The 19,051-nt window shown below is 35.9% G+C and overlaps 1 non-coding gene across 1 annotated transcript; it reads left to right on the plus strand.

Annotated features, from left to right (window-relative positions):
• Positions 1 to 17,211: 17,211 nt before the first annotated feature.
• Positions 17,212 to 17,284, plus strand: Trnav-aac (transfer RNA valine (anticodon AAC)). The gene has a single exon. It is a non-coding gene; the product is annotated as a tRNA-Val (tRNA).
• Positions 17,285 to 19,051: the final 1,767 nt, after the last annotated feature.

Here is a 19,051-nt window from a genome sequence, read left to right on the forward strand (position 1 = left end):
TAGGAGAGTGCTACAAGGTCCATTTGTGCGTCGACCTGTGTTCGTGGCTGTACTTCAGCCATTGTACCGGCAGCCTCTTTAGGAGCGGTGCTCTTCTACCAGAATATTACACGCCACGATTAACACGAAGCCGAAATCAGTATTTACTTTGTTCTTCGTGTATTAACCTTTCTTTTTTTTCTCTCTTCTTCTTTTTTCCCCAAACCCTTTTGAGTTTGTTATCGCAACGGTTTTTTTTTTTGTTTTGTTTTTTTAACCTGAATGTGACGTCTTGCATTGACGTAACAGGATGAGGCGATGTCGTCTATACAGTTTGCGTCATTATTATGATGGAATTTAAATGGGGAAAGAATGAACAGCACCTGACAGTAACCACTCCTTCAAAACAAGTACATCTCGAGTATCAACAATCATCCTTTTCACCTGATCTGTTAAACACAGAAGAACGGTTTGTTGTTTTATTAAAAGATTCGGGAAATGCCTCTCTCCAGTTGCGACATTTATATCCTCATTACCATAAAAAAAGCCATCCAGTCTGTAGTTGGAGAGGTGGAATCTGTAACAAAACTGAAAAATAATAGTTTTTACGTCCAGTGTAAAAACGAGAGACAACGTAAGAAATTGTTACAGACGCAAAGCATCGCGGGCATTTGTCTTAGCTTCAAAATGGAACAGTCTCCCAGATGAGATAGTCACTGCACAAACAGTCAATGCTTTCAAGAACAGGCTAGACAACCACTGGAGAAACGAACCATCAGTCTTTCACCCGAAATGCCAGGAATAACTGCCCTTAGCCTCCAACCACGCATGCAAGGACCTACACCGCTGACACAGTAAAGTAAAGTAAAGTAAAACCTGACCCGAAAACAGTGGGAATAGTTTTCCGAGAAGTTGACACCAGTTTTCTTTCCACTATACCTATTGTGAGCGACAGTCGGAAAATCCATCTGAAAAACGGGAGACCAGCGACAGTGATAACATTCAAAATTCATGACCTTCCAGAAAAACTAAGCTTTGAAAATGTCCATTTAAAAATATATCCATATTGTTCTCCCGTCGTAAGATGTACTTTTTGTCAATTGTTACATCACACTAAAAAATATTGTTCCAGCAATACTCATCGATGCAGCAGATGTGGACAGTCGTCTCATTCTCGAGACAAATGTACTGCTGAAAGGTTTTGTTGGAACTGCAAGGGAGACCATTCAGCTGCTTTCCATGGATGTCCGGCCAAAATCGTCGCAAGAGAAGCGAATAAACTGAAATCTAAAACTTACATTTCATTTCAAGAAGCACTTCGATAGGCAAGGCTGAATACGAATCAAAATGTGTGCGAAAAAAAGAAATCATATGCAGAAGTTGTTAAAGCTTATCATAAACTGTGTTCCAAGTCTACACAGACAGGTGTACATTATGATAGTGTATCAACACAGACTGAGGTCTTTGATGGAAACTCAGTGTTGAAAAATGTATATGATGATTACACGGTAATATCATCAGAAGGTAAAACTTCCGGTCTACATGACGTCCACTTGTCATTTGCAACAAAACCTGGTCTTCACAACAACCACCTGCCATCATCATCTGAGGAGACGTTACCTATTCTACATGACGCCCACCCGACATCGTCACCTAAGGAGACATCAGCTGGTTTACAAGACGGTCATCTGACATTGTCATCGGAGGAGACATCACTTGATCTACATGACTACCTTCTGAAATCGTCATCAGAGGAGCCATCACCTGTTCTCCACAATGACCATATGACATCTTCTGAAAATGCTTCACCTGTTCTACATGACGACCACCTGACGTCGTCATCTGTAAAGACATCATCGGGTGTACATGAAAGCCTTCCAACAGCATCACCTCAGCAGACATTACATAATCTACATGACGACCACTTGACGGCGCCAACTGGGGAGACAACGCCTGATACACATGACTACCACCTGTCGTCATCATCAGAACAGTCATCACTTAGTCCACATGAATGCATAACATCACCATCTAAGCAGTCATCACCTAGTCTACATGGCGACCACCAGACGTCGCCATCTGGGGAGACAACACCTGGACTGTATGATGACTGGTCTATATGAAGACCTTACGTCGTCATCCGAGGAGATAAAACTACATCTTATTAACTACCTAACATTGCATCAAATCAGTCATCACATTGTCTACACGAAGAACACCTCATCACCTTGTATTTTGATAGTATAAGGCCCTTTATCTATCATTATCTTAGTTTTAAATTCGGATATCTCATTATCTAATGATATTTTTTCTACGATTCATTCTAGCTGATAAATGACTAAGAAGTTGCAAATAACATGTGGGAATCTATCAGTCTTGCAATGGAACTCCCGCTCTTTGAGTACAAATATTGATAATCTGCGTGCTTACCTTTTTGAAAACTCTCATCATATTCTCCTTCTTCAGTCCTTGAATGTTACTAAAAACAAATTACCGAATCTGAGAGGTTATTATTATCCTCCGGTTCATCATATAAGCGAGGATTCTGACAAGATTAGTACAGCTATTTACGTGCAGTGTGGTTTGAATTACGCAAGTGTCCATCCATCTCCTATTTCAAACTATACTGAAAAGATGTCATCTACGTTTGTAAAATTACATGTCTCTAATATAGTAATAATCAAATCATACATTTTGCGTCAGTCCCAAAGGTCCAAGTAAGCAAAATACAAATTGGTTGCGAACATTAAATTGCTCAAAAGACGGATCATCGGAGGAGATTTTAATTCCCATGCGCCCTTCTGGGATAGTGATTGTCAAATAATATCTCATCCTGACTTTGTTGAAAATATTGTTGATTCATCGTTGCATTTACTTAATGATGGGAGGATTACACGTATCCCAGATGTTGCTCATCATAGAGCATCGGCACTTGACCTAACCTTCATATCACCATCTCTAGCTTTAACAGCACAGTGGGATACTGGGGATGATCCACTAGGCAGTGATCACGTGCCAATCACACTGACTTTTAAGGATTGTAATATATCTAAATACAGCGGAGAAGACGAAATCCCAAAATTCAATTACAAATATGCAAACTGGGAAACATTTCTAAACTATCTTACGAACATTTCTGAAAGTGAATTTTTTTGTGAAGATTTAAATGTTTTTTGCAACAACTTTCAAAAATCAGTTATTGGAGCTGCTGAAATAGCAATTCCCAAAAAAGGTTCAAAGAGGAGTGACACTTTTTCTGGAAATGTTTGGTGGAATGATGCATGTGCAGAGGCTGTAAATACAAAGAAACTAGCATACCTAACATGGTTAAGACTCAGAAAAGTACCTGACAAAGATGTAAAAGAAGCCGCTCATAAAGAAATGTGTTACACAAAAATCAAGGCGAATAGAATCATAGCCCGAGAAAAAAAGACAATACTGGTCACAATTCTGTTTGAAGGAAGTATCTGACCATAAGGATATGAAGAAAGTGTGGGCCAAAATGAAAGAAATGAAATCAGGCATTGTTCTGCAAGACTATCATATTAAAACGAAAGATAAAGAGTTTCTGTCCCCTCAAGAGAAGGCTGAAGAATTTGTTTGTCTGTATTCTAAAACAGGCAGTGTAGATAGTTTATCAACTAAACAAATGACTTTAAGAGAGGAAGAAGAAATCAGTGACAAATATAGAGATCCTACCCCACAAAATGATAATACAATCAACTCAGCAATAACTTTACAGGAGGTAAAAAACTCTATTCATTTGTTGAGTAACAAAAATGTGTCAGTTGGTAAGGATGTAGTATCTTACACCATGTTAAACCATTTGCCAGAAAACTGGATAATTATATTACATACATTATTTCAAAAGTGCTGGGAATGTGGACAAATCCCTGAGGTATGGAAAACTTCCATTGTAACTCCTGTATTAAAACAGAGTAAACCTCAAACAGAAGCTTCGAGTTATAGACCTATTTCGGTTACCTCCCACGTTGGGAAGTCATGGAGAAAATTGTAAATATTAGAATGGTGTATTACTGTGACAAAAATAACATAATTCCGTCAGCTCAAACTGGATTCCGGAAAGGAAGATCTACAACTGATCATCTGACCCGTCTCACTACTTAAATTAAAAAACAGTTTTCTAAGCGAAAAAGTATCCTTGCGTCCTTCTTCGATCTTACTAAAGCTTACGACTGAGTATGGCATAGCAGACTGTTATTTAAGCTGAAACAAACTGGTCTGTCGGGTCATGTTTATGACTATGTTAAATCCTTTTTAAGTGGGAGATATACAGTGGCATTTGAGGAAAAGGACAAGCCTACATTACATCAATTATGTACAGAAACATTTTCAGGGAGAACTCGATAGACTGAGTAGCTATATGCAATCTAATGGTTTTGAGTTTTCTGTAGAAAAAACACATTTGATCCTCTTTAATAATGGTTATAATCCCAGCAAACTACCACGTGTTTTTTTTTAGGACGTGAAATATTTTTCAAGTCGGAAATAAAATTTCTTGGGATCCTATTTCAAAACTAAACTGGAAGAAACACATTGATTCAATGGTGACTAAAGCAGTTAAAAGTTTTTAAATTTCTTAAAAATTGTAAGTCACTCTCCTTGGGGACAAGACTCCAAAATTCTTTTACATTTAGCGACATCTCTCGTAAGATCAAGATTGACCTACGGTCAAGAAATTTTCTTTTATGCTCCGCCCACGTTTCTAAAGAAGCTGCGAATAATTGACAGTAAAGCTGTGAAACTGGCTTTAGGGGTACCTGTGCATACTAAGACCTCAGAAGCCTATAAGCTTGCGGGTATTCTACCACGAGATGAAATCAGAAAATTAAGTTCTGCTAAATACATTGTGTGATGTACAGCAGTGGATGATTTTGAGGAATTAAATATTTGGTCTGATATTGATTTTCCAAAAAAAAAAAGAACAAAATAATTCAAATCTACAAACCATTCGCACATATGTGTCAGATATTTTTAATTCTTCAGACATTGATTTGCATGATATGGCACCTCGTGTTCTGGTGCCACCTGTCCCTCCCTGGGAGTTAACAAAAGCAAACGTCAACATATGTGCTTCTGACACAACAAAAGGAGAATCTCCACATATAATAGCAGCATCTGTCAGAATTGAATTAGAAGAAAATTTTGATTATCATTTAAAAGTTTACACTGATGGCTCGGTTCTGGATGATAGCAGTGCAGGATCTGCTTTTGTCATTCCTGACCTAAAAACAGAAAAATCATATTATTTAGGTAAAGGACATTCAATTTTTACAGCTGAATTGGTGGCCATCCTTATGGCTTTAAATCATCTTGTTGATATACCAATCATAGTAAGTAATATCCTATTTTGTGTTGATTCTCAATTGTTTCTTAGACGGAAAAATCATAAATTTGTTTCAATAACATTGTGACATATACTCTACATTTCTTACCCCATCAAGAGACATAAAGAAGGCCCATCAAGGAGTGGAGGGGAAGAAATGTGGAGAATGTATTAAAATGTTATTAACCAATTTACAAGTTTTTCCATCTTATAAACAGAAAAGTACTGGGGAAGAAATGTGGATATTGCTGTTGTATTCAATCACTAAACTCGCCCTAAGCTAATGGGTGACATAAATTCACCCTTTCTGACACCTAGTGAGACTGGGGGTGTCCTCCAGTCTTGTTGGAATTTGCAGACATGAGAACTGAGATAGAATAGACCATTTTGTGTGCTAAGATCCTGAAAAACATAGCAGACCTTCAGGGTCTCAGACCTTGCTAACGCAATAGTAGATATGTGTCATCTGGCTGCATACTTAATTTCTTTCTATCACACAAACCATGTCTTAAATGAAGGGTTTTTTTCTCCTTTTAATGCTATGATTTCATTATCACATCACAATATCTTGTGAAATAAGCTGAAAACACCTTGTTCTACAAGATGAAATATACAAACATGTAAAATGAAAAACAGAATGAGAGACAGAATGTGAAAGATCAGAAAAATACCAACTTAAAACAATTCTAAATAAACATAGGATATATATTTGGAAAAAAGAAGAAAAAGAAACAAAGGATTATCATGTAAGATGCAGAGTAGGTAAATACCATGTCTACAAATACAAGCATATATATTTAATGAAACACACACACACAGTGACACACTCTCTCTGTGTATAAGAGCACTGTACATTCACACTGTATTGCACATCTTTACATATATATTATGTTATCATATTACATACTTCTGGTGTGTGTCTTTGCTTTTATGTGGACACTGTTTCACTTAAACACTGCCATTTTCTCTGGAATTTCTTTGTCTGCCAATACCCAAACTAGCTTCAATTAACCTGTACCAATAACAGGTTTAAGTCTCCCATATTAAGCCGTTTTTCTGAATCATTAACAGTTTATTTTGTTGAGATTCATTCCGAAATCTGAAAATTCTAAAAACCGCTTCTGACTGAGCTATTAAAAGGTAGGTTGTGTTTGAAGACGACATGACCTCATTTTTTTGTTTGTTCACAATTAAAAGGAAAGAAATACAAATTCTGGACAGAACACATACAGTGATACTAACTACACCATCGACGTGTTTACTGCATATAGATATTCTAAAGTGGACACTGAATTAACTGGAATGAACATAAAAGACAAATTTAATCAATCCTTTCTTTCAGCCCATTGTAGACTGATTTGTGCAGATCTAGAGATCTACCATGTGTTGCGATCTGCTTGAAGCGATGGCAATGTCTCCTTTACCGCCGAAATAAAAGAATAATCAAGATATAATACAACACACAAGAAACATGATTTAAACGGCATTATTACATCCACTACAATCACATCTATTTATCGTAAGAAGAAGAAAACATCAACTGCATTGCTTTAAATATTAAATCTACTATACAGGCAAATGAAATGAGATGTGCCACTGCAGTGGGGATAAGTCTGCTTGCTTCAGAACTGAACATGCATGTTTTTCGATCCCACTCCCATGCCCCCCCCCCCCCCCCCCCCCCCCCTTTTTTTCTCTCCCAAGCTTATTTCATATATAACATTTAATACTGAGCACTTTTCAACGATTACAAAATAATGTCCATATTTCAGTTTTGTAGTCATAAAAAATCTTTATTATACCATAGCAAATGTTTACATTGCATGCCTTTTTGTATCAATAACTATGAGTATGACATTAAAAAAAAAAATCTTTAAATGTCATAAAACCTTATGGAAATATATAAACTGAATATGTAATTATATTATAATTTGGGTCGTAACAGATTATATTTACCATGAAACTTGAAAGAAAAAGCCATAGCCTATCCAATAAGTTAGAAGAATTTAAAATAAGAGTCAGTGAGATAAGACCACACATTACTGGCCTAAATGAAACAATTCCAAAAAACCAAAGGTACTTTTTCAGTGTAAAAGAACATGGCAGTATCCCTAATTACAATATTTTCACAAATACAAATGACTTAAAGCCCAGGAATGTCCTATTCTAACCAAGTCTGCTTTTGAAGTGTATGGTGTAAATTTAAAAGTGCAAATGATGAGAAAGTTTTAACTGGATGTACATACAAAAGTCCAAATTCATCAGAACAGAAAAAATGAAAATTTATTCAAACTGAAAAATCTAAAGAATTGACAAATTTTGGCAAAGTTTGTATTGTGGGTGATTTTAATTACCCAGCTATACAGTGGGATGGTTCATGGACAGGCCCTTCGATAATAATTTTATAGAATGTTTGAGAGATGCTTTCCTGACTCAAAAAGTGGCAAGACCAACAAGAAATAGAATAGGTCAAAGACCTAGCATTGTAGATCTAGTAATGGTGAAGATACCAGGTTGGTAAGTGAAATCAAACACCATCATGATATTCTGGCTTTCCAGTTCCATACTTCAATGGTGAAGTTAAAAACACAAATTAACTTATTAAGTATAAATTTTACCTAAAAAAAGGGAAATCATAATAAAATAAGAGAAACATAAAATAAAATGGATTGGACAGACATGGATGAACAAGATGTAAACAAGTGCTGGAATGATTTAAAGACACTAATACTTAAATCTATGGATAAATTTATACCTAAAATTACAGGTAGACAAGAAAGGAAATTAAAACCCTTATGGATGAACAGAAAAATAATGAGAAGCATCAAAAAGAAATATAAACAATATAAGCGTTTCTTAAGACCAAAAACAGGTCACTCATATTTATGTTATGTAAGAGAAAGGAATAAGTGCTGTAAGTTCATTAAAAAAAGCTATATAAAAAAAAGAAAAGAAAAAAAAAGAGTATGAAAGAAACAGAGCAAAAAAAACCCTGTAAATATAGCCCAAGAATGTTTTGGAAGTATGTACAGGAAAGAACAAAGCTAAGAACACAAACAGGAGTACTGAAAAAAGATGGTAGTTTAGCAGAAACAGATAGGGAAAAAGCAAAAACTTTAAATAATTTCTTTGCACGTGTTTTTCACGAAAGAGACTGTTACAAATTTACCTAACCTTGGAGAATGTTCCAGATCAGGAAATATTAATGTGTGTGATCTAAGGGTCATCCCTATGGCAGTGGAAAAATAAATTAAAAGCTTTTGACCCATATAAAACACAAGGACTAGACCAAATACCTTCAAGCCTCCTAAAAGAATTGAGCAAAGAGTTGGTTATTTCACTGAGCATCATCTATAAAAAGTCACTTGAAAGTGCTTCCATACCAAATGACTGGAATATGGCTGGGGTAACAGCTATTTACAAGAAAGGGTCAAAACAAGAACCAGGTAATTATAGACCAGTGAGCCTAATGTGTAAAGTGTGTAAGATTTTAGAATCTTTTATTAGAGATGCAATGATTTCGGATATGAAAGTAAATAACCTTTATGTAGAATGTCAGCATGGCTTTAACAGAATAGATCATGCACAACACAACTATTAGAAGTAATCGAAGATTCAAAGATCTGACTAAAATGACAGATAGCGGTAAACCTATTGACATAATTTATTTAGACTTCAAGAAAGCATTTGATTCTGTCCCACACGATAGACTTATTAAAATTAGCCTCGTATGGTATTACTGGTAACTTACTGAACTGGACAAGAAGCTTCTTAACAGGTAGAACACAGTTACGATAGGAAGAAAAGTCAACTTGTGCAAATGTAATCAGTGGTATTCCACAGGGCAGTATTCTTGGACCAGTACTTTTCACAATATATATAAATGACCTTCCTGATTGTATACAAAGTATGTGTAACATTTTTGCAGATGACACTAAAATTTATGGTGATGCACACAAAAATCTCACATTACAAACTGATTTATATACACTACAGGAATGGTTTGACAAATGGAACCTTTATTTTAATGTTTCAAAGTGTAAAGTTATGCACATAGGGAAAAATAATCTAAATGACAATGACACAGAATATTGAGAAATGCCATAGTGAGAAAGACCTAGGAATAATGTTTGACAATAAACTATCCTTTGATACACATATTGATAATGTTATAAATAAAACCAATCAAATGATTGGTGTAATTAAGAGAACCTTAAGAGAACTACTTAGATAAAGATATATTTCTCAATCTATATAAAGCATTAGTTAGATCGCATGTAGAATGTGGTACTATTGTGTGGCAACCATACCTTAAGAGACAATCTATAGCAATAGAAAGAGTCCAAAGATGAGCAACGAAATTATTAAAAGAATGCAAGAATATGAGTTATCAACAAAGACTTACATACTTAAACCTACACTCACTAAAAGGTATAGAAGAGTAAGAGGAGATCTGATCGAAACTTAAAAGATATTAAATAACATAACTGATGTAAATTCAAGACATATCTTTAGAATGTCGGACTAGGACAGTACAAGGAACTCGGTAAAGAAAATTTGTTCAGAACACTGCAACACCAACATTACAAAAAATTCATTGGCTAATTGAATTGCACAAACATGGAATGCACTACCAGCTGAAGCTGAACTTGCACAAAATACTAACACGTTAAAAAATCTCCTTGACACCAACATCATCTTAAAAGAAAATTTTTTCAGGATCAGGATTTGGGGTGTTGTTTTATACAACTTAGCCATTTTTTGGCTTTTTATGCCCCTTCACATTTACTCCTTTACATTGTTGGTCAGGTTGTTGACTAGCTCAGTCATTTTATCCATCAAAGTCATATTTCGTTTTTGTCAATAACTCGTGTTTATCTATGAGGTTCTTAAAAGTATTTATACAAGGTGCACGTTTTATATTGTTTATTAATTTGTTCCAATAATTTGTTACTCTGTTACTAAATGTAAACTTTCTGAGATTTGTTCTGGAATACTGTTTAAATATTTTGTCTGTACTGTTTCTTGTAGTGTCTACATTTGGAGTACAAAAAAAGCATGCTTTGTTTACATCGTTAAACCCATTTAATATTTTGTACGTCTGTATTAAGTCCCCTCTTACTCTTCTTGCTTTAAGTGATGGTAGTTGTAAGTACTTTAATCTTTCTTGATATGAATAATCTTTTATGCTATAGACCAGCTTTGTTGCTCTTCTTTGAGCCCTTTCTATGGCTTGCGACTGCTTTATTTGCGTTGGGTACCATACAGTGTTTCCATATTCTAGGATAGGTCTAACTAATGTTTTATATAACCGCAAGAAAGTAACCTTATCTATAAATGAAAATGCTCTTTTTATTATTCCAATCATTCTGTTCGCTTTGTTTATACTATTTGCTATATGTTTGTCAAATGATAAAGTTTTGTCAAATGTGACACCTAAGTCTTTTTCCTCATCACATTTTGATACTTTTATTTCTTTGTCTCCGATTTTCATGATGTATTCTTTCTCTGGGTTTGATTTCCCAATATGAAGTACTTTACATTTATAACATTAAAATATAGATTCCATGTGTCTGACCGTTTTACTAATGTTTCAATATCTTTTTGTAAATCCTGATATAATTTTGGAGAGTTGTATAATTTTGTGTCATCTGCAAAAATTTTACATGTACTCTTTAGTTCGCAAGGGAGATCATTTATGAATAAAGTAAATAGTACAGGTCCTAATATACTACCTTGTGGTATGCCACTTATAACATCAGCTTTACCAGAGAAGGAACTACCAATTCTAACCCTTTGAGTTCTTTTTGTTAGAAAGTCCCTTATCCAACCAAGTATGTTTCCTGTTATTTCAAAAGATTACAGTTTCTTTAGTAGTCTTTCATGTGGTACAGAGTCAAATGCTTTCTGGAAGTCTTAGTATAACACATCTATGTTTTCTCCCTTATCTATCTCTTTTGTAAAGTCCTCCATCACTTTCAGAAGTTGAGTCACACATGACCTATTTTTGCGGAATCCATGTTGGCACTCAGCATACAATTTATTATCAGTCATGCGCCTAACAACAGCCTCTCTTATGAATGATTCTAACAATTTACATATGGTACATGTTAAGTTCACTGGCCTGTAATTCCCTGGGTCTGTTCTTGTTCCTTTTTTGAAAATTGGTATAACTGTTGCTGTTTTCCAGTCTATGGGCACAGTCTTCTCCTCAATTGATTTGTTAAAGAGTATGTATAATGGGACTGCAATCTCTTCACTCAGCTCTTTTAGTATTTTTGAAGGAATGGCATCAGGACCACAAGCTTTGTTTGGATTCAGAGTTTGAAGTTTCTTTTTTATAGCTTCAACCGAAACATCTACACTATCCAAAATCTTACCATTTTGACTTTGAAGCTGCACTTAGAGAAGGTACAGTACTTATATCTTCTTTTGTAATAATAATAATAATGGATACTTATATAGCACACTATCCAGAAATCTGCTCTAGGTGCTTTACAAAAATGCTTTTGTTAACATAAAACATTACAACTATGTTACATACACACATCAAAATGTGACTACACACACAAACACACACACTGCATACATACATTTTAACATACATGTGTATCTAACAGCTACCCTAACACATACGCACACATAGGCAGACACAAACTTACATAAACACACGCACACACAATACACATTCATATACATGCATGCAGTTATGTACACATACATATGTATACACACATAGTCAAGCACAGCTAACGCAAAGGAAGTGGACCTACCACAATTGAACTTATTGCTGAGGGAAAAGGTGAGTTTCGAGACGAAATTTAAAAGATGCGAGGGAATCAGAATGACGGAGGTTATCAGGGAGCTTGTTCCACAGTCTTTGGCGATTGAAAGAAAATGATCTGTGTCCATAGGTCTTACTTCTGAAATGAGGTATCCTGAGAAGTCGAGTATCAGAGGAAAAACGGAGCTGGCAAGACATGGAGGAGTTCAGAAAGATACTTGGGGCCAGATCCGTTTACTGCAGAAAAGGTCAGAGTGGATAGCTTATAGTCTATTCGATCAGAAACGGGCAACCAGTGGAGAGACTGAAGGAGAGGAGAAACATGGTCAAATTTAGAAGCTCTGCACGAGTCTGGCAGTGTTATTCTGAATTTGTTGGAGTCTGTCGAACAGATATTTGGGAAGGCCGGCCAAAAGAGTTGCAGTAATCCAATCTTGAGAGAACCAGAGAGCATACAAGTGTCTTGGTTGCATCGGTTGAGAGATAGTGGCGGATAGATCATAGAGCTGATTCTACGCAGTTCCAAACAGGCAACTTTACAGATATTCGAAATGCTGTTGGAAGGAAAGAGACTGGTCTAGGATTACACCAAGACACTGAACAGAAGGAGAAAGTGAGACAGGTGTGCTATTGATCAGAACAGAGTCAGGAAAGGAAGGATGTTGACGAAACTTCTTTGGAGAGGTTATCATAAATTCAGTCTTAACTTCATTTAGTTGCAGCTTGTTGAGAGTCATCCAGTCCTTTAGGCCAGCAATGCACTCCTGTGTTTGAGTCACCAGTGTATCAAATTCAGCTATGGAAGCCGACTGATAAAGTTGTGTGTCATCAGCAAAGCTCTCATGCGACATCGCATGATGACTGATGACATCCGACACAGGAGCCGCATACAGCATGAAAAGAACAGGACCTAGGACGGACCCCTGTGGGTCACCATATTTCAAGGCAGATACTCTAGAATATCTACCATTTACACACACTTTCTGTGTATGATCTGACAGGTAAGACGTGATCCATGCTAGTGCAGTGTCACGAATACCAAAGGAAGTTTTAAGTGTGTTCAAGAGGATAGAGTGGTCGATAGTGTTAAAAGCTGCTGACAAATCTAAGAGAGCGAGAACAGATATCTTATCCTCATCAAATCCTGAAAGCAAATCATTCACTATTCTAAGAAGGGCTGTTTCGCAACTATGACCACGTCTATAAGCTGACTGGTGGGAATTAAGTAAACCATATTGTTCAAGATGAGCTAAGAGCTGAGACAATATGATCTTTTCTAGCAGTTTTGATAAAAAAATTACAGATTAGAGACAGGTCGATAATTTTTCGAACAATTATGATCCAAAGATGGTTTCTTGATGAGTGGACGTACAACAGCAGATTTGAAGCTTTCAGGGAAACAACTAGACAGTAAGGAAGAATTGATGACATGAGTAGTATGTGGCAGTAGAACATCAATACATTCAACCAACAAAGACGACGGGACAGGGTCAAGCTCACAGGATTTTGGACAAGCGCTCTGACACACTTTCTTCACAAAATCTTCAGTAACCGGTTGGAAACAATGTAAAACAGGACCACTGTTCTTGAAAAAAACACTAGAAAAAAGTGAATTCAAAATATCCGCTTTTCCACTGTCTGTTTCTACTGTATCTCCATCTTTAGTTATTAATGGACTCACTCCTGTTTTCATTTTAGTTTTTGATTGTACATATCTCCAGAAAGCTTTTGGGTTATCTATACATTCATGTGACAGTTTCTTTTTGAATTCTTTTTTTGCTTCCCTTATTTATTTTATTTTTTTTACTACATATATTACATGCCTTTATATATTTTTGATAGTCTCTCCTTTGTTTGGTAACTAGGAACTTTTGGTACAATTTGTGTTTCTTTTTTTTCTTTTCTTTTTTTACAAATTTCAATGTGTTTGCATTCATCCACCTTGGTTTCTGTTTATTATTATTTCTGGTGGTTTGTTGTGGGACATTTTTTTCTATTGTAGAATGTAGAGTGGTTTTTATTTCTTTCCACACTGACCTCATTTAGTTTTTGCCAGTCTATCATCTTTATTTCTTCTCTCATTTGTTTAAAGTTCCCTTTCTTAAAGTTATATGATTGCTTGGGTTCTTCGCATTCCTGGTCATCACCTAAGTACAGTGAGAACATAAGCACTTCATGGTCACTTTTACCTATAGGGGCTAGATGTTCTATATCTGATATTTTGTCTTCATCATTAACTATTACCAAATCCAGTATATTTGCTTTTTGTCCTCCTCTTTGTCTTGTTGTTTGCTTTACTACTTGAGTCAAGAATGCATCATGTAAACAGTTTATGAATTTCTGTCCTCTTTCTCCAGAACATGTGCCTTTCCAACTGATAATTATCTAGGAAGTTAAAATCACCTGTAATGCAGACAAAGTCAAACTGCTTCAATCTTTGCTCACTCAACAGATCAAACATTTTTTCTTCATTTTCAATTGTTGTACTTGGGCTTTTGTATATAGTTCCAATCAATATCTTTTGTCTATCTTTAGTTGTAAAAGTAATCCACAAGCTTTCTTCAAAGTTATTTTCCATTAGTGTGTGTTCTTTAGCATTTATGGTATCCTTAACATACATTACTATGCCTCTTTTGGGTTTCTCATTAAAAAATAGTTCATAGCTTGGAATTGAATATTATTGTAAGTTTACTTCTTTTTGGTTCTTTGCTATAGATTCTGTTACTATAATGATATTTGGTTTACTCTCTTCTATCAAAGCAAGTAGTTCATCTTTCTTGTTTAGAAGGCCATCTGCGTTTGTATACAAAAGTGAATAAGAAACTTCCTGTACAGTATTTCTAACATTAACAAACTTCTTTTTATAACTATGTACATGGTCTTGTGCTTTGAGGTTAAGTCAATTTTTTCCCTGGTCTCCCTGGCCAGGCCTGGATTTCCATTGGACATGCACTATCTTCCTACCTCGGATTCCAATATCCTTCTCTCCCTTCTCAATTCTCTGTCAGAGTTCTTCCCTCAATTCTTTGTTCTCTTTTCTTTCTGATGGTGTATAGTCTGGAATGATGTTCACCCTTTCTTTCTGGTCAGTCACTTCTTGGTTCAGTTTCCGAGCGTTCCTCAGGATCTCCCTCTTTGCCTCGTTCATACTAACTTTGACCTTAATAAGCCTAGGTTTGGACCCTAAGTTGAAGTTTCCAAGTCTCACTGGTTCCTTGACAGTATCTTCTTTCAGTTCTGGGCAGATCTTCCCCACTACTTTCTTTATCTTTGACATGTCCTCTTTCACTCTATCCTCACTATTCTCACTACTACTTTCTGGGATGTTTGTGAAAATCAAGTTTAACTCTCTTTTTTCATTCTCTACCTTCTCTTCCCAAAGTTCTGTCACCTTCTTCTCTACGACCTCCTCTATCTTCTCTTCCAGAGCCTTTCCGCTACACCCCTCCTCTAGTCTTTCTAGCCTTTCATCTACTTTCTCAAACAGTCTGATCAGTCGGTCGATGTTTGCTTCTACTTCAGTTTTCTTTTCACCCTCCCCCCGAGTAGCATTCCTGACAGATCCATTCTGTCCCTTCTTCTGTATCAGCTTTCTCACTCAGATAGCTTAAGACCCGGTCTGTGAGTGAAGTACATTCTTTGTGAGACCACTGTTTGTAGTCGTGACACTGGATACTCATTTCGTCTTCTACTCCCACCTCACATTTAAGGCAAATGAAGAATTCTGCCCTCTCCTCCAATGCGCTTCGACCTTCCTTTTTTCTTTCTTTTTTTTTTCATCTATTTGCGAGTTTCTCCTGTCTTTCACCCCCCCCTACCCCCCTACCCCCCAGTCGATGATCCTCTTCCTCTGGTATGGGTCTTCCCCCTCCTCTAGAACCCTTTTCCAGACATAATTTGTTATTAAGAAATTGACTGTTTTCTGGTTAGGATTAGGATTTGATGATAATTGAAATTAACTTTTTAAGCTAAGTATTTGCGTTTACTTGTACACACAAAAACTGGAAAACATGCGGTTTCGTTTGTGTGAGAGTCAATTCAAAACAATGCCGACATTTTTTTTTTTTTTTTTTTTTTTTCAATTCAAGGTTGTTTGACCAACTTGGAAGAAGTTGATTTTTATCGGATTTTTTGACAGCGACAATAAATGTCACCGTCAAAAAGTGTCACCGTCAAAAAAAAATTAAAAAAAAATTCAAGCACAATATTTTTTTTTTTTTTTTTTTGCGTCCGTGGGCCAAAAACTTCAGTACTACAACAATATTAATCGGAGCACATCGCATGAACCACTGCTGAGCCGGCCTTGACCTCTCAGTATTATGATGAACAAAACGAAGTTCTTACAGAAGTGTACCTGCGTACCCCGCCCAACAACAACAAACAAAAGAAGAAAATAAATAAATTAAATAAAATGGAAGAAAGATGAAGATTCGATGGGGACATAAAAAGGCCGAGAGGTCTGGGCAGATGACTGAATTTAGTTGTATGCCTTCGTCATACTATTATTAAAGCAGCAGTTATTCCACGTGTCTGTTGTTATCTTTCTTTGCGTCATTTGGTAAACACAAAACCAAAACCCACACAATACACCCACATCCATTAGTTCTGGAATTCTTTATGCTTAATCGTGCAGTATAGTAAAACTGAAAGTAGACATTATTTGTGACAAATAAAATTCACGACAGAACGCACAAACATATTTCCCAGTATAAAAACAAACTCGCCTGTAACAGCAAAATGGTGAAGACAACTTGCTACCCAACTTGCAAATAAATGAACTCCTCCTGACCATAATTTTTTTTCTTACTAAGAGAACTTAGCATTATCGCTGAAACCCAATCGCTTGAGCAGACTGGTTGAGAGAGTGAACTCCTCGACGGCAGTGACTTCCGGATCTAGAACTCAGGATAGTATGGCCGATAAGAATGTTCAACAAGGTAAGATTTTTTAGATAGTTGTCCTGAGTTCAAGAAACAAATGATTAAATAAAAAATACACTATGGTGAAGGCGGTAGAGAAGAGAAAGAAGAAGAAGATGAAGAGCAGGATTTAGTCATTCTAAAATAGTAAAAGGAAATATAGAAGCCACGTTACCTTAATAGTTTCCGTAGTGTAGTGGTTATCACATCCGCCTAACACGCGGAAGGTCCTGGGTTCGAGCCCCAGCGGAAACACATTTTTGTTCTGTTTTCGTTTCTGCAACGTGTTGTCCACGAAAAGAATGAAATCCCAAGGAAAAAAATTTCAAAGGAACTAAATTGTAATGTGCCCGATATATCACATTTAACATAACAAAAGGTGGCCAGAAAATACATTTGAAAACAAAACAAAAAAACAACACACACATATATACAAAAATATATAATATATATCTAAAACTGATAAATAAAACAAAATTGAAAAACGACACCTATTTTGTTAAACAAAATAATATACATGTATGGTTGAAATTCGGACTCTGTTTTCTCTGTCGCATCCGCTTACTTTCAGTTGCTACACCGGTCTGCGTATATCTGGCGTGTCAGCCGGTATCAGTATCAGTAATACAAGGATCCGTCGCTGCGTTCGGACAAATCCATATTCGCTACACCGTATCTGCTATGAACTGAGATGCCTGACTGGACCCGCCGGTCAGCAGCGTAACCCAACGCGCTCAGTAAAAAAAAAAGAAAAAAAGAAGAAAAAAAAAAGATTTAAAGAGAAAAACTGACAATATATATATAGATAATAATGAATAAATAAGTAAATGACTAGATAATTTATCATTTGAGAAATGAAATAGAAAATAATAAGAAGAAAAAGTATAAATAATAAACAAGAAAAAATAAATCAAAAGACAGTAGTGATAATGAATTAAAAAAAACAAAACAACAACAACAAGAAAGGCAAGACCTTCAAGACTCACTTGCGATACACTTTTTAAAAAAATCCAAGCTTTTTATGTATTGAGTATAATGCACTTACTGTTATATTTATATTTTTTGTATTCTCTAAAATTGGCACTTTGATCTGATATTCGACCCAACAAAAGATCTGTCATTATTATCATTTTTTGTTCAAACAGGAACTTCTTTTGCTAAGCATGGAAGTTTTATTTATTGCAAACGTTTTGGTGTAGACAGTAAAACAAGGGAAATTACTCTGCTGGGGAACTTAGTTTGCTTTAAACTGATCTTTCTCATCTTAAACATTACATTTTGAAATTATACTCAATACATAAAAAGCTTGGATTTTTTTTTTTTAAAGTGCATCACAAGTGAGTCTTGAAGGCCTTGCCTCTCTTGTTTCAAAATGTAATGTTTAAGATGAGAAAGATCAGTTTAAAGCAAATTAACTCCACTAGCATTACAGAGTAATTTCCCTTTTTTACTATCTGCACCAAAACGCTTGCAAAATAAATAAAACTTCCATGCTTAGCAAAAGAAGTTCCTTTTTGAACAAAAAATGATAATAATGACTGCTCTAGCTGTTGGGTCAGAACATCAGATCAAAGTGCCAAGTTTAGAGAATACATATATGCATATAATTAGGCTTCATTCTTTATTTTTTTGTGCCCATCCCAGAAGCACAATATTGTTTTAAACACGATGACTGGAAAGAACTGAATTTTTCCTATTTTTATGCCAAATTTGGTGTCAACTGACAAAGTAGTTGCAGAGAAAATGTCAATGTTAAAGTTTACCACGGACACACAGACACACACACACACAGACAACCGAACACCGGGTTAAAACATAGACTCGCTTTGTTTACACAAGTGAGTCAAAAAACAAACAAACAAAGAACAAGCAAATAAATGAAACACACACACACACACACACACACACACAAATGCAGTTCCACAGACGGGGAAGCACAGCCAGTGCACACGGCAGGCCCACCTACAAGCAAAAGTGCACGGCGAGCCCCAAGAAACCACACACACACACACACACTGACAC

This window comes from Babylonia areolata, chromosome 3 (assembly GCF_041734735.1).
Source record: "Babylonia areolata isolate BAREFJ2019XMU chromosome 3, ASM4173473v1, whole genome shotgun sequence".
In the NCBI taxonomy this organism is placed as follows: domain Eukaryota; kingdom Metazoa; phylum Mollusca; class Gastropoda; order Neogastropoda; family Buccinidae; genus Babylonia; species Babylonia areolata.